Below are 17,774 nucleotides of genomic sequence, written 5' to 3'. Positions count from 1 at the left end.
CTGAGAGGCGGCGGACGGACTGTTGTTGTTGTTGTAAACATCCTGCAGAGTCGGAGCTGCTGTCAGCGAAGCTTTAGAGCCGAGACGGACACACACACACACACACACACACACACACACACACAGAGCAAACAGGGGAGATGGCGTGGGCATTAAAGCAGTGTGTTGTGTTGTGTCGACACTCTAAACGTTCCTCTATAAATAAACTCACCGATTGAAGTTAGTGAGGTAAGAGGTTTAAACTCCGTCCTCTTGCCTCCACACTGCAAAAAAAGAAAAGTTGAGTGAACTCAAAATTTCAAGGCAACAAACTTCGATAAAATTTTAAGTTAGGAAATTAAACTAAATATTTTAAGTTTTGCTTCTGAGTTTGCTCAACTCCGAATTCTGAGTTTTGACAACGCAACTGTAAGTTGTCCCAACTTATAATTTTACATTGTAATAACTTTCAATCCTTAGTTCTGCTAACTCTCCTGTAAATTGTACTAACTTACAAATTTACATTGTAATAACTTTTAATCCTTACTTCTGTCAACTCTCCCATAAGTTGTACTAACTTGGAAATGTACATTGTAATAACTTTTAATCCTTACTTCTGCCAACTCTCCCATAAATTATACCAATTTATACATTTACATTGTATTAACTTTTAATCGTTACTTCTGCTAACTCTCCTGTAAATTATACTAACTTACCATTATCATTTTTATATTGTAATAACTCTGATTTATTACACATAATCCACTTAACTTTGGGTAAGACAGTATAACGGAATAATTTTAGAGGAATTTAAAATTGCACAATGCAATAGTTTATAATGTAACTCACCTTTATAACTTAATAGAACTAACAACAACTTCTACTCAAATGTATAAATAATTATACAGATGCAACATGTACATTCAAAACATTTGTTTTATTTAAAACTGCACCTGCATGCATCAAATCCCTTCCAACAGGTCCAAGTATGTGCAAACTAATGAGACCCATTTGTCCCTGTCCTGGCAGTGAACTTGCACTACATTGCATACTTGTAAACTTTGAGATATAAAATATCAAACATGCGTATTCCAAGACCATACAGAACCAGTATGAATAAAAGTTCAAATATAAGTCATATATCCAAGACCATACAGAACCAGTATGAATAAAAGATCAAATATTAGTATGAATCTAACAAATGTGTTAACAAGGTTACTGAGTGCCATGACTTCAGTTTTCTAAATCTCAAAAATGAGTCATGTATACAAGGCCATACATGACCAGTATGATACAACTATGACTCTCAAATCTGTTTAAGGTTACCGAGCGCTAGAACTTCAGATCTCAAAATAATCAGCAAATTCTTTCTTGTGACACTGCTCAGTACCATGACAATTTTCAAACACTGAATCTTAACATATAATATGTATAAAGAAAACCTAATAAAGTGCAAACCAAGTAAAACTGTAAGACAGTGGGAGTTCGAGGTACATCAGATTTGACGGTGAGTAACAGGAAGACTAAATTAGCATGGTGTTCAGAGGTCAACAATGCCAGATCTGGCATCATCAGTTAACTTGTGGATTCACTGAAGGAGTTTGTTTTTGAGGGATCTGACCCTTGCAGAGAGGTCTGTACCAAGTTCCATGAACACCTTCTGAACGGTTTCAAATGTGTACCTGAGATCTTTGGGGTACTTAAGGTTTAGAGCATAGATCAGTCCAAAGAGGTAAGCAAACGCAGTTGGCAGGTCAGGGAGATCTTGGAGGACAATCTCTTCTTCCACAACAACAGCAACACTCACGACATGTTGAGAAGCTGCATTGCCATCATCCTCCAACACAGTGAGGATACCCAAAGTGAGGCCCTTCGTTTGCTCCACTTCCGGGTCAGTGTCCTTATGTTGACAGACATAGGAAAAGAACAACACATAAGGTGCAAGACATTTGTCATTAAAATCCTATGAATCAGAATAAGCAATTAGCCTAACATAATTCCAAATCATTGAATAAATATATTTTTCCAAATAGAGTTAATTATAGTTTTGACATTAACTATTTCCATCCCATACCCCACAATCAAAAATTGAAAGCCCCATACACAAATTAACTGACATTAATTAGGTTACATAAACTCATAGCCAGGACAGTACAACTATTGAAGACACCCATGACATTGGGAAAGGGAACAATGAGGATAGAGAGGTAGTGGTTTAAGTCAACATTAAATACAGTATAATAACTATTTATAACCACTCACAAGACAGTTCCTGAAGAGCTTCTCCTGACTGTCACGGAGATACAAGGGAAGGCCCTTCAATGCTGCAGTTTGTCGATGTGCAGTGATGTCAGATGTCTGAAACAAAGAGTTGCATGAAACATTACAAGTAGCTGAAACTGAAATACTGTATAAAGTAGAGTAAACATGCAAGCAGCTGTAAACATACAGAACCACTGTATCTCAGTAATTTGCTCTATAATTGTGTCAGTCACTTAGATACCCTTGCATTTGCAGCTCTGGAAAAAAATGAAGAGACCACTCCCGAAATAGGTATGTGTTTGAGTAAAATTATTATTACTTTTTGTTTTATTCCATCAACGACTGACAACATTTCTCCCAAAATTGAAATAAAAATATTGTCATTTAGAGCTTTTATTGACTAAAAATGAGTAAACTAGTCTAAATAACAAATTAAGTCTTTTCAGACCTTGAATAATAATAATAATAATAATGATGCAAAGAAAACATGTTCATATTTATTCTTAAACACCACAGCAAGAATATTTTAATTCAGGCAGAGTTTATAAATCTGTTTTTGTGGAATAATGTCAATGTTTAATCCCAGCAGTGTTTTTTATAATCTTCCTAATCAGATGTGGTTCAGGGGATGACCTCATCAGTGTCTCATCAAGTACAATGAGTTGTGCTTAAAGAAAAGAATGACTGTCATTCATGTAGAGATGCTTTTAAGAAACATTTGTGAAAGTGGTCCCTTGTTTTTTTTCCAGAGCTGTATTTTGAGGGTTTGTCACTATAAGGGTCACTTAACATTGCACCAACTGCAACCAATATTAATACAGCTTCAAAGAAAAGGCAAAATTCCTTTTATAGAGAATGTGAAGCTGACGTTATGTCACCGCCATCTTTGGAGGATCGTGGGTGTAAACACTCGCTTGTCTCCCTAAAAAAAGTCCACACAGTAGATCATATGTTTTTACACAGCAGAACTGTCCCACCATGAATACTTTTAAGCAACTTGGGGGACTTTTTTTTTTTTAGGGAGACAAGCGAGTGTTTACACCCGCGATCCTCCAAAGATGGCGCTGGCGTGACGTAACTTCACATTCTCTATATCCATAATGTTATGAATTCACCTCTTGATCTAAGCCGTTGAGGATCTGATCCATCTCAGATGAAAAAGCTGTCCTCCTCGCCCGATAGAGTCTCAGGAGCCTCCAAGTGTGCTGATGAAGGGCTGCTCTGAAGTTGTCCAATAGGTTCTTGTTTGTGATGCGATAAAACTCTTCCATTATCTGTTGAAAAGTGTGAAAAGGAAATTCAAATCCTCAATGATGACAAAAATCCTCAAAGTCAATACAATCTCAACACAATCTTCATGTTAAAATATGCATTGTAATCAACACACACAACTCTTCTACTCACTTTAAAAAAAAGACTAAATCATAAACACAACATAATATATTCTTGGTTCACCTGCTTACCTCTGCCTCACAAAACAGACCAGGCCACCGTTCCAGAACCTCTGACACCATAGGCTGCAGCTCCACGATCTCCTTGCGCCTCAAGGAGAAAGTCAGCTCCATCTTTTGTCTGATCAGTGCATCATTCTTATTCTTCTTCTTTAACTCCTCAACCAGGGCTAGTCTTTCATCATCCAGTGAGTCATCATTGTGGTTTTCTGGATGGTCAGGGACATGGTTGATCTCACCTCGCTTTGCTCTCTTCAGAGAAGGACTCGCACCATCATCTTCACAGCTCCTTTTTTTCTGGTTAATGCTAACCTCAATACAGCCCGCCTGACGCAGCTTGGACCTGTAATTGCCAAGCTTATATTTTATGCTCATTTTCCATCCATCACACCCTGTTTCACTACCTGGCTCACGAAGGCAGGGGTGTCTACTGATGAGAGCAGAAGCAACTGACTCAATCTGGTCTTGATCAGGATATGCTTTTACATCAAAAACTGCCTGAGCAATCTTGTCCAAAATCTCTATCTTCATGTCTCTTGTTAGGTTGATACCCTTCTTGGTCTGTTCATATGCCTCATTGCCTTTGCGCAACTTCAGCTCCACATCATAGGAGAAGGACGGGATGGGAAAAGGTGAAGGCCACTCCGAGACACTTCGCAGATGGTTCTTAATAAAAGTTGAGGGACTCTGGACTGACTCTCTGCTGGATAAACTGGCTGTGTCCAGGGAAGACAATGAATCAACAGAGCCTGACTCTTGCTGAACATGTGCAGACTCCTCCCAAAGGATGTGCAAGATAGCACGCTGTGGTGGCAACTCATGTATGTCAATTAAATTACAAAGAGCATTGCTGAAGTCTGGATCTTCATACTGTAGTGTGAAGCTGCCTTGAAGTTGAAGATTCTCTTGAAGAATGTTTTGCAACTGCTCAACCGATTCAGGTACTTCAGAAAGTGCCACTTTACGGGACATCCTTGGGGAGATTTTCACCAGCAGCAGTAATCCATCCTGTGTCACAACAAACAGGGACAAAACACAGAGGGGTAAGGTTGCATTGACTTTCAAGACAATTACTTGAAAAGTTAAATTCATAAACAATGTAGCAATGTGTTCTACCTGCAAATCATCATTATAATAAATTAGATATGTGCTTCAAAATCAGATACTGACAAAAAAAAAAGATGTCTCCTTAGGCAGAGCTGGTGCAGCCCAAAAACACACAACCTACAAAAGAATCCAACAAAAACTGCACTGACAACCAAACCTAAACACATAGATAAAGGGTGATTGCAAACAGGAAACAGGTGAATGAAACAAGACACAGGTGAAACAAATCAGGAAATCAACTCAGGAGGGAAAACGAGAAAACACAGGAAGTAAAACTAACAGAAACACATACAGAAAATCTTTCAAAATAAAATGACAGACAGCATCTTGTTTGAATGAGAGAAAGAGAGAAAATGTGTGTAAGAGCAACACAGTTTTGTCTATAATGTGTAATCAGAGTTCACTCACCATTCTGTGTCACTTCAGTGGAGCAGGCACACTTTTGGAGTCACCAGCACCTTCCCTCCCACTGTGTATGCAACCAATGGATGATAGTCATTGAGAGCCTGAGGTTCAAAAATGTCAATGTCTGCATAGATGCTCTCCACAAGCTCAAAAGACCTAAAATGTTCAAGGTACCATGATGTGAGCTTTTTGCCAACAAAGGCTACTTTTTCAGAGTCAACTACTATAGTCACGATTTTGTAGAATTCTGGCAGTCCACTGCAATGTCCAGATGAAAGAATCATACCCTCCACATATCGGGTCCCATGAAAATAAATGTCTTTAGAAAGGGACACAGATTCAAGATGTGGATACTTTCTCTTAATCACTGTGCGCAGGGCAGCGTCCAAAGAAGTTGTTTTGATGTCAGTTACTTTCTCCACATGTAACATTGGCTTGAAAAGGCTCTGACTATCAAACTGACATGCCATCATCTGTTGGTGTTTTAATGACAGAGTGAGGAGTACATTTTTAAAGTTTTGAACATCATGCATAGTCTTCTTAAAGAAACTATGTTTTGATTCAAACCTCATCGTCCATAATTCCACCAATGGCCCAAAGCAGCGTAGAAGGTAAGGATAATGGTCAGCAAAGTGGTGCTTTGGGCGCAAGCTAAAGTCAGGAAAAGTGTCTGTGAGCAGCCTTCTGTGATCAGACAACTTGATCTCCAAGTAGTGCAATATTTCCTCTGAAAAAACAGGTGAGACCACAATCTCAACAATTTCTTTGAGGTCCATCAGAATTTCCCATGCAGGTTCTTGTTCGGGTATGCTCTTTCCAATGAGAAGAGGGAGGAATCGTAACAGGGACCAATTTTCGTGTCCATTGCCTCCTATGCTGCCTTTTGCAACATTTGATTTAGAAACTGCCTTTGGTTTATTCACCCTGTCTGAATATTTGTAAGGAAATGAAGTGATTAGGCTATTCAGTCTGTCCAAAGTAATATAGCCTTTTGAAATAAACTTTTTCAGACACAAAGACAGTTCAACAGGAATAACACCCTCAAAAAAATCATGCAATATATCTGGCGGAAAACCAGTGACAGGGTGAAAATATGACAGATGCTTACTTAATACACATTCACTTTTAACACCATTTACATGTGGAACATGTTCATTATTAAGTTGTAGCAGAAATGTATTGTGCTGCTCTCTGGAGCGTAACTGAAAATCAGAAATTGCAGTAGTTGCTATTTCACCTCGATTTGTTACACAAAATCTACAGAAATTCTTCACATTGAAACTTTCCTGAAAGCCGGCAAGTGCGTGAGCTCCTAAATTGTCCGCACAGACGCAAAATACTGAACCTTTTACATAGTTATTAAGAGTTTGCACAAAGACTCCTGTTTGTTCCAGTGACTTTAAATCCTTAATTAAAGGACTGAGAAACTTTTCAAAACCAAACTGCTTAAAGGATAATTTTCGTTTTTTACAACCTGGACCTTATTTCTAGCATAAAATATGATCATTCTACTCACCCAGACAACTTTGGTGTCATTTGGAGTTGTTTTGAAGAAATTAGCCCCAGTGGAGCGGCGCGTATATCTGTATAATGCGAGAGCACGGGGCACCCAATGCAGCCTCTAAATAACACATTATCCGCCGCAAAACTCGCTCATTTCGCCAATATTTTGTTATGATACACTAGTGCCATTCCCCTCCAAGCCCGTGGTGGCATGTCATCAACATGCTGTGCCTGTAGGTTGACTACTAACGTCTTATCTGGATGATGTCATCTCCGACCGCAGCCCGGCGCGGCTAACTTGCTACGGCTAAAGGCCCTTTCACACCGGAGACGTATTTTTCGTGCGAATAATTCGCGCGTCAATATTTTTTTTCGAACCCCGTTTTTCATCACGAGTCCTTTCACACCGATCGCGAATGTTTCGCGGCGAAAATGCGGCACAATTTTTTTTCGGAGCAAGGTCGATTTTTCTGAGCTTTCGCCCGGCGAATAAACGCACCAACCAATCATGTGGCGTGAAAAGGAGGTAGGCCACGTCACACCCACCACGTCAGAACACACACAGCTGTTTCCCATAACAGACGGTGGCCGCACAGTCTCGGGCCGCCACAGTCTCTCACAGGAAAAATAAGTTGTTGTTTCACCGTCTTTGCTCTCATCTCTGCCAGTCAGCCCCTCCACCTGCCGTCTCTCTGGGCACGTACACACACACAGACACACGCACACACACACACACACACACACACACGGACATGCGGGCGCATGGACACGTGCTTGGCCGCTAATGTAAACAATAAGTAACCTGTGTCTCGGAGAGGGAGGAGGAGGAGGAGAGGAAGAGGAGGAGGAGAAGAGAGGAGGAGGAGGGAGGAAGAGGAGAGAGGAAGAGAGGAAGAGGGGAAAGTGGAAAGAGGAGAAATAGCAATAGAGTGTGTCCATACTTTCAGGACAGTGATCAGATATTGATCAGTGATCAGACAGTGAGCTGCTGCTGTGTTGAGTGAAGTTGGTAACAAGACAACAGTGGCATAACGTAGCAGCGAATACATGAGGGATAATTAACAGATTAGAAATGACGTGGAGGCGAAGAACCACCCGTCGCAAAGCGAAACTTTGGAATTTAATTGTCGCATCGTCGCATATTCGCGTCGCCGCCGGTGTGTATGGTTTTGATGCGAAATATTTGGCCGCGAATATTTCGCAATTTCGTGTCGTTTATTCGTTACGTCCGCGGTGTGAAAGGGCCTTAATGCTACGGTTCGTTTCTGCGTGTTTCTGACTTGTCAGAACAAAATGAGCAGCTGGATGAAGTTAAGCTTCCACAGGCTTCCTCTCCTCAGCCTGAACTCACTAAAGCTCCGGCTAGTTGCGCTAAAAATGGACCTGAATGCCGAAGCAGAATGATTATTATCAGAATGAGCCGGGCAGCGGTCGGAGATGACATCATCCAGATCAGAGGTTAGTAGGTCAACCTAGAGACCCCAGATGTTGATAACATGCCACCACGGGCTCGGAGGGGAATAACACTAGTGTATCATAACAAAATATTGGCGAAATGAACGAGTTTTGCGGCGGATAATGTGTTATTTAGAGGCTGCATTGCGTGCCCCGTGCTCTCGCATTATACGGACGTACGCGCCGCTCCACTGGGGCTAATTTCTTCAAAACAACTCCAAATGACACCAAAGTTGTCTGGGTGAGTAGAATGATCATATTTTATGCTAGAAATAAGGTCCAGGTTGTAAAAAACGAAAATTATCCTTTAACATCACAAGTCTTTCCAAGAAGAGCTAAATGAATTGAGTGTAAAGTTGAACGAAACTTTGAGGGCAGATTAAGAATAACCCAATAAAGAGCAGTAATCTTATGAATTTTCCTTGATGTGCCTAATGGGTTGCACAATTCAAAATCGTCTATATAGAGAGCTAATGAAATTGACAGCTCCTCTTCTCCAAAATGTTCATTTTGTTTGAAGTAAGAACCATCTTGGAAAGTCTTGTAAAACCCTGGAGTAGACTCTTCACTGAAATTAAGTTTTTCTAGAAACTCTGCTCTGTTCAATAAAAGCTCAACGACCTGATTCACAGAAACATAAACAAAGGCTTTTTTTGAAGTCCTGTCGTACAATAACTCAGTTGGTTCAATGATAGAGAAATGCTCCCTGAAATATTTGTTTCTCCTATAATCAGTTGATAATGTACCTTTTTCTGATGTAGAAACAAGTACAGGGTTTTTGTCAAACACACTGTTACTTATCTCTTGAATAATTTCTTCCTCAACTTCAATATTATGTTTTGCAAAAACCTCTTTTAGAATTTCTGTTGTATGACACTTGGAAAGGGACAAAATATCATTAAATTCTTCTATAATTGCCTGTATTGCATGTTTCGACACATGTAGCAGACATTGCATACGAAGAAAAAGGGAAGCTAATTTGTGCTGAAGTATTTCAGAGTCTACATTCTGTACACGATCGGGTTCACCTTCTTCTGTGGAATCCAATCTAGGACAACTTGTCAAAGAAAGCCCAACTTCAGGATCTGCATTACATGGCTGGGTTGTGTCATTAGACTGAAAATCACTAACTGCTCTGACTGGTGTCAGAAAATCTCTCAGATTATGGTTTTTATGATTCCGTGATGTATGTCCAGTAAAACTATTAAGGCGGTTGGTTTTAAAGCTGCACCCCACAAATGGGCAACACACTGTCTCTCTGCGTCTAAGGTGATGATGCAAATGAATTAATATTTTCTTTTTACAGCAAATATCCTTGTATTCACATAACCAGCACTGAAATGATGAGTTCTCTTGCCTGGGGACAGTCCTGTGATTTCTTGAAAGATGCGATTTCAAAGAACTAATGGTTCTGAAATTGCAAAAGCAGTCCTGGTGGATGCAAGGCCAGGATGCACTTCTGTGATGCAGTCGGTAGTGTTTCACCAAAACAGCTTCAACGGCGTGGGTGAATTTGCAGAGCTTGCACTGCATTAATTTCAATCTGAAAAACAAAGATACAACAACATAGAATTTGCTGCGTATTAGTAAAGCAGTCAGTAGAAATTAACATTTTACCAATTCAATTCATTTTATTCATTTACTGATAATGTAAACAACAGACTGGACTAGGGATGACAAGACTGACAATATAATATTCTGTCCCATTGAATAACAATTAAAATATATTAAGGACACTACTTGGATAGCGACCGGGAAAAACACGGAGGACACGCTAAAAAATAACTGTGGCCCATTTCACACACGCACACACTGCGAGACTGTAACCCCAAAACTTTTTTTTTGAAAATTAACCTAGCAACCAGCTAAAACACGGAGGACAGGGTGAAAATAACTGTAGCCTAACGTTAGTACATGCACCCACTGTAGGACTGTAACCCAAACACTTAAAAAATAAAATAAAACCTCCGGTGACGTTAGCGACCAGCTATGGAGGACGAGCTAAAATAACTGTAGCCTACTTCACCACATCCATGTACTTCTCACACGCGCACACTGGTTCTCCGAGTTCCTCACTGTCTCAACACACAGCCATTTACTGAGACCAGCAGACGGTAAACTACCCGCATGGCAAACCAAGCCGCAGCCTGTAGCCGGCTCAATCTCCGGTTCCACTCGTTCCACTCAGGCCCCGCTCTCTCTGTCCCTACTGTCAAACTACCCTGCTGCACAGTGCTCACCTGTGTTACACTGCCATTAAATGTTAGCTCATTTTGCGACCACATTCTGAATTGGCATTAACCCTGATGGTTACTAGCTGTAACATATCGAACATGAATTGACATAATACCAACCAGTCAGAAGATAAACCGGTATTTGCCCAGGCAAGTTACAGCGCCGCTAGCATCAGTTAGCCGCTAACGTTAGCTATCGCTAATGACTGAAAAACTGTTTTGCGTACTAGCCTAAATGCTGAAAATGTGTAGGTCGCCTTCTCCATCAAACAACGTATAGCGCGGCACAACACAACTGGGAATAAAATCAAATCCCCTTATCATTTTAACTTAATTGAATGAAAGGTTGCTTACCTGTGTGGAGCAGCTCCAGGCAGCACGGCCACAGCTAGAGTGAGTCTTCAGTGTGCCAACTCGGAAAGTTGGCTTTCCCGCATTTCACAACAAATAATTAAGAGTTGGCAGAACTGTTGTCCCTTATATTGAACTCCAACTTAAAGATATAAGTATGACCAACCAACCAAATCGTTTTGAAGCACACAACTGGCTTGCTTTGTTGTGCTAACTAATATTATTGCCTAAACTGTCAATAATTTATATCTTCAAGTTTAACCAACTTAAATGACTGTTTTAGGCCAAAAAATGCAAGTTGGCTTTTTTGCAGTGCAGGACTCGGTTTGTTCTGTGATTGTGTCTCGTTATGGCATCAGCGTTAAGAAATGTCCACACAGACAGACACACACACACCCCACCACCTCCTCCTCCTCGGGGCTGAAGCTGCTGACTTGCAGCGGAGCGGAGAGAGGAGAGAGGAGAGAGGAGAGAGGAGAGAGGATGAAAGCTGCTGCTGAGAATCTGCTGCTCTGCATCTTTTGATCATCTCTGTTTGATCTGTGGAGATTCTTCAGCTTCAGATACTCAACTTCCTACGAGACTGGTGCTGTGGTCAAGAGTCAAGACCACCGAGCCCAAGACCAGTCAAGACCAAGACCAAGACCAAGACCAAGACCAAGACCAAGACCAAGAACAAGAACAAGACCAAGACCAAGAACAAGACTAAGACTTTCAGGGGATCGAGACCGAGTCAAGAGTATGAATGTAGACAATTCCGAGACAAGACCAAGACCTTGACCGGTCTTGAGTACCACTAACGACGGCCCATCAAGTCCAACCATCTTCCTTGTGGAAGAATAACACAACGTTACCACACACAGTTGTTTTAGAGGGAAATTCATGCAAAACCACTGATGCACGTTGCCTTCAGGGACAGTTTTTCATCAACAGTCTCTGTATTTCCCTCTAAAACAACTCTGTGTGGTAACGTTGTGTTATTATCTCATAGCGTGGTGAATGTGCAGCTCACAACTTGTCCACCAGAGCGTTGTGGAGTTGTTGGATTGTGTATTTGATGAGTTTCATCAATGAGGGAAATCCCATAATGAGCCTCCGTAGCGTAGCTCTGAGCAGCTCACGGCTCTGCTCCACCGTTCTAAAAATAGCTTGCACCGACAATTAAAGGTAACGAACCTGCTGCTATGACTATAGGGATTATGGCAATGGACCAATTTGACAAAATGTTGAACTATCCCTTTAAGTAGGGGAAACTCCTGTCATGTTGAAGTGCAGAGGGCGAGTTCAGCTGAAGAGGAAACTGATTAATAATAATCAATGTGACCTTGGTGTCCTTGGTCCTTCAGGTTTAATGACCGATGTTTTCATCCTTGTGTCCGATCGTCTCAGTGAACAGATAATTAACGTGTGTGTGGACGTGATAAGAGGAAGTTGCTGCTTTGTGTTGAGGAAAGTTAGTGGATGTGATGTGAGGCTGATGGAGCAGCGTGGCTGCTTCTCTGAGAGGATTAGCTACAGAGAAACGGAGAAGATGGACGGATGATGGGGAAACTTCAGACGCCTGCTTCTCTTCTCTCCGGGATTTTTAGAGATTATGAGGCTGAAAACTTCTCGGCTCGGTCTCGTCTCTTAAACTCCATCTTTCTTATTCCTTTCAACGTCAGAGAAACTCACTGCCTCAAAACCAACACAGAGACAGATGACAAACATGTCCACAGGCGCTGACGACCTGAAGTCAAGATGGCCGCTCATTCAGTGACTCCTTAGTTTATAGAAACAACCTGTAGACACATCATCAGTTAAAGGGATACTTAAACATTTTGGCAAATTGGCCCATTGCCATAATCCCTATAGTCATAGCAGTAGGTTCGTTTCCTTTAATTGTCGGTGCAAGCTGTTTTTAGAACGGTGGAGCAGAGCCATGAGCTGCTCAGAGCTACGCTACGGAGGCTCATTATGGGATTTATTGGTTTCCCTCATCAAACTCATCAAATACACAATCCAACAACTCCACAACGCTCTGGTGGACAAGTTGTGAGCTGCACATTCACCACGCTATGAGATAATAACACAACGTTAGAGACTGTTGATGAAAAACTGTCCCTGAAGGCAACGCGCATCAGTGGTTTTGCATGAATTTACCTACCCTTTGCAAACTGAACTCTCAGAAAGGAGGAACACGAATGTTTGTCCATGCATGAGTCCACATGACCTTCAAAGACGTCTCTGACTAGTGGTCCATCATCCAGATGTTGAGTCCAGTGTCTTCAGTCTTTTCCCCAACCAGGAAAATCCACTAATATAATCCTGAGGAAGTTTTCTGCCTGGTCAGATGCGAACATGAAGTGATGAAGCCTCTTGGATGAAGGTGAAACGTCTTCCTAGACAAACAACCAAGTCCAGTTGCGTTCGATTTAAATTTCCTTGAGATTTCTACAAATTCTGTTCTTCTGTCGAGTTTTACAAATGCCTCATCTTTCTGACAGCTCAGAGTGAACCTAGCTGAAATCCCACCTGGGAATTGTTAATGGCCGATCTGAGTACCAGTGTCTTATCCTCTGTAAGAGTTCTTGGAGATCGTCCTTCAGGGGCCGATTCCTGATATGAAGACACACACCAACAGCCCTGTTAAATTACCCAGAAGCTGCTGCAGTGGAAGCGGTCTTATTGATTGATATGAAGTTTAGTTTAGACTCGTACACTTGTAAAGCCCAGTGATCAGAGTCTTTGTCCATGTTTATTTGTCTTAATTAGACACGTACACACAGTCACGGTGTGTCTGTTATGTGTGTGTGTGTGTTGTGTGTGTTTCACAGCCGTTAAAGCGTCAGACTAAAACCGTCACACACTGATCTCAGATCTGCACAGAGGAGGATTTATGTCGTGGATCTTAGACATTAAACAGGAAGTCGGTCCAGCCGAGCGGCGGCGGCTTAGCTCAGTGTCTGAGACAGACAGGAGGGAGACATCCGTCTTCAGCCTGACAGCGGCAAAGCTGCTGATCCGGGATCAGTCAGAGGGAAGCAGCTGTGATTGGCTCCAAACGCAGCTAATTCTTATATAATGTTCTCAGTGACAGCGAGAAGAAACCCACTGTCGCACAAAGTTTGTTTGCACACGAAATACAGAGACTGATGATGAAAAACTGTCCCTGAAGGCAACGTGCATCAGTGGTTTTGCATGAATTTCCCTCTAAAAAAAGTTAGTTAAAGGGATAGTTCAACATTTTTGGCAAATTGGCCCATTGCCATAACCCCTATAGTCATAGCTGTAGGTGCGTTACCTTTAATTGTCGGTGCAAGCTATTTTTAGAACGGTGGAGCAGAGCCGTGAGCTGCTCAGAGCTACGCTACGGAGGCTCATTATGGGATTTCTTGGTTTCCCTCATCAAACTCATCAAATACACAATCCAACAACTCCACAACGCTCTGGTGGACAAGTTGTGAGCTGCACATTCACCACGCTATGAGATAATAACACAACGTTACCACACAGAGTTGTTTTAGAGGGAAATTCATGTAAAACCTCTGATGCACGTTGCCTTCAGGGACAGTTTTTCATCAAGCAGTCTCTGTATTTCCCTCTAAAACAACTAAAATGTTGACATTTTTGCAGAGTTTTTGTTTTTTAAACCACTTTTAGTCTCTTTTTCATTCATTAACAATATTGCAGTATATTTTATTGTAGTCATCGTCACATGACCACCATTTATGTTTCGTCTCGTCTCGTTTTCGTCACGTGATAAAGCTTTGTTGACAATGATATTTCGTAAATTCATGCAAAACCACTGATGCACGTTGCCTTCAGGGACAGTTTTTCATCAACAGTCTCTGTATTTCCCTCTAAAACAACTCTGTGTGGTAACGTTGTGTTATCTCATAGCGTGGTGAATGTGCAGCTCACAACTTGTCCACCAGAGCGCTGTGGAGTTGTTGGATTGTGTATTTGATGAGTTTGATGAGGGAAACCAAGAAATCCCATAATGAGCCTCCGTAGCGTAGCTCTGAGCAGCTCACGGCTCTGCTCCGTCGTTCTAAAAACAGCTTGCACCAACAATTAAAGGTAACGAACCTACTGCTATGACTATAGGGATTATGGCAATGGGCCAGTTTGACAAAATGATGAACTATCCCTTTAAAACACTGATCTAAGGATTTTATGAATCGATCTCAGGTCTTTCAAATGAAGATCAATTTAAATCGGAAAAATCGTGGGAAGCAGCTGTGATTGGCTCCAAACGCAGCTAATTCTTATATAATGTTCTCAGTGACAGCGAGAAGAAACCGACTGTGGCACAAAGTTTGTTTGCACAGAAGTTGAATGGAAACTCAGACTCAGCGTTTTGGGGACGGAGCGTTGCCGAGGAGCCGAGATGTTTGATAGGGAGTGATTATCTGTCCGGGCTTTGATGTCCCTCAGATGCGGCGGATGATCGGGGCCGAGGCCGAGCGGCTTTGAAGCTGGAGCAGCAGCAGCTCATTACCGCTCCTCTCTGATTCTCAGAGATCCTCTGATTCTGAGCTGCAGATAGATAATGAGTCGGAGGAGACCGGCTGCACGTCACGACTCTCTGAGAACAGCACCGAGGCTTCACGCCGCCCGCGGCCCCCGGGGGGACCGAGCACATGGGCCCCGACGGTCCGGCTCAGGAACGTGAGTCCTCAGTGAAGTCTTCATCTTCTTCTTTACTCTGGAGCCACTTCACTTCCTCCCAGAAACTCTGAGGGGCTTTCAAGACAACTTCATCTGGTCCGGACTTTCTGAGTTTTCTATTTTATCCAAACCAAACTTACAGGTGTAAAAGTGTGTTAGATTATGGTGACATCAGGGCCGGTCCTAGGATTTTGGTGGCCCCCTAAACAAGGTTTTTGTTTGTGGCCCTGCACTCTAAGCACAAACACCAAATCACTGGTTAAAACTGAATACAGACGTGTTTATCCCTCTGAGGTTAGAGGGCATTTTCTCCACTTTTACATATTTTCTTAAATTGATCTTTTTAAGATACTTGCAGATGTAACAATACTCAAGTGTTTCATGTCTAAATATTAGAACCTCCGCTGTAAGCACACTGAGGCCAGTTTGTCCTACAACACTGTAGAAAGAAATAATTTAGGACAAATGCTGGAAATTTTAGGTCTGCTTTTTGAAAAATGTCAAATCCCTTGTGAAAACACTCCTTCAGTCATGAGAATGAACTGTTTTTGGTGCTTGAAATAGGATATGAATACAGTAATAGATACGTGTAGAAAACAAGTCTACAATGAAATTTTGTAAGATTGCTTTTTGAGCACAAATGTTGTCATTCTGCCGTTCTATTTTCACCAAATGTCTCAAATGTGAGATAAAAGAAGCTGAATATTGACTTCACATTACATATAAAGCTCATAGCTGCACATGCAGACCTCAGGATGTTTAAATGACTTGATGAACCCCGGTACCTTTCTGATCATGTGGCCCCCCACCTAACGGCTGTGGCCCTGAACAACCACATAGAGGGTTTATGCCAGCGGCCGGCCTTGTATTTTCCACTTGTGACCTGGTATTTACCAGTGCGTTGTGTTCATGTGCTTTTGTTGTTGTACAGAGAAAATAAAGATGGTGGACACACAGATTCAGACTTGTCACTTGGGTAAAACCAGAGATACACGTGCGGCATCTACATGTATATATCTATGGGGTAAAACAATCTTGGATTGCCTAGTTCATCTCTTACAGCAAGAAGATGAATTATCAAAACTCAAATGGTAAATATTAATATCCATGGAGATGTAGCACTGGCTGTTTGGCTAGCTTTTTAAAAGTACATTACTGTACTTTACATGCACACATACATAAAGTGAATAGCTGCTAACTGTTTTCTAAAGGCTTGCCTTGCTTACCATTAACCAATCTTGCGTTGCTCGCCGCCATGTTGAAAAGGTCAGAGGTTATTTTCATCTCGGCAACTCGGGCATCAAAAAATTCTACGAGTTGCCCAGTGGAAAATACCACATGAGAGGGTGTTCATGTGCACTTTTCACGTCGTCTTTTGGTATTTACCATAATTACCATAGCACATGAAGGCACCAACATGTATTAGGAGTGTTTTTATTTATTTTTATTTCCAACATGTGAATTGAATCAGACTTCATCACACACAATTTCAGTTACACAACACAAGCAACATGACCGAAAGGGAAAACGGGAGAAGCATAAAGCTCATCAGCTCCCGCCCCGATTACCATTCAGAATACATTCATTTAATCACTATTATTCTTTCTCAGCATATGTGATACAACAGCAGAGCTGCCAGTCAGAATAATGTTAAACCTCTTTCTCTGGGTTTAAATCAATTTATAACTGTCTAGAATAGAGTTTTGTATTTCTTCTCTTTTAAAAGCCCACAACAAGTTTCTTGATGTTTTAACCTCATCATCTACTGTAGTTTGTTCCACTGTTTGACACCAGTGACTGAGATAGAAAAGGATTGATAGGGAGTTCATCTGCTCCAGATTTTCAGAGTTTTCCATTTTATTATCCTTTTTTTTTTTTCTTCCATTTTATCCAAACCAAATTTACAGGTGTGAAAGAGTGTTAGATTATGGTGACATCATCATCCTAAACCTCTACGTAGATGCTGTTTACCATTCTGCCATTGGAGCCGCCATCCCACACATCACTGTGCTGTGTATTAGGAGTGTACAGCCAGTGCTCTATTTGTATTCACTGAATACAAATAGTGCATTCAATCGTGTATTCAGATTTGGGCTTTTAAAAAAAACTTTAGATTCGGATTCGTATTCGGGAAGAAACCGGAAGTGGGCGCACCGACTTCAGCCGAGCTAGTGCTACGCCAAGCTAGCCGGCTAACCTACGATTTAGCTCTGGGCTAACTAGAACGGGAATAAAATAATTTACAATAACAGGTGTGTCCTGTCCTGACATTTTGAGGACCGTTCTAATGCATTTCCTATGGGACAAAAAAAATCTGAAAAAGTTTAATATTTGAAAAAAAGTATTAAAAAAATTGAATGTCCAGAAGAAGCTG

General features: G+C 41.4%; 1 long non-coding RNA gene across 1 annotated transcript; it reads right to left on the bottom strand.

The window, feature by feature from the left end:
* Nucleotides 1–2,291: 2,291 nt before the first annotated feature.
* On the bottom strand, nucleotides 2,292–4,105 carry LOC310987638. The gene is made up of 3 exons (XR_014595458.1): nucleotides 3,705–4,105; nucleotides 3,357–3,515; nucleotides 2,292–2,337 (listed from the first exon to the last, which is right to left on the bottom strand). It is a non-coding gene; the product is annotated as an uncharacterized lncRNA (long non-coding RNA).
* Nucleotides 4,106–17,774: the final 13,669 nt, after the last annotated feature.

Source organism: Trachurus trachurus, assembly GCF_905171665.1.
Source record: "Trachurus trachurus genome assembly, chromosome: 6".
Classification (NCBI taxonomy): Eukaryota; Metazoa; Chordata; class Actinopteri; order Carangiformes; family Carangidae; genus Trachurus; species Trachurus trachurus.
This window is presented reverse-complemented; position numbering and strand designations above follow the sequence as displayed.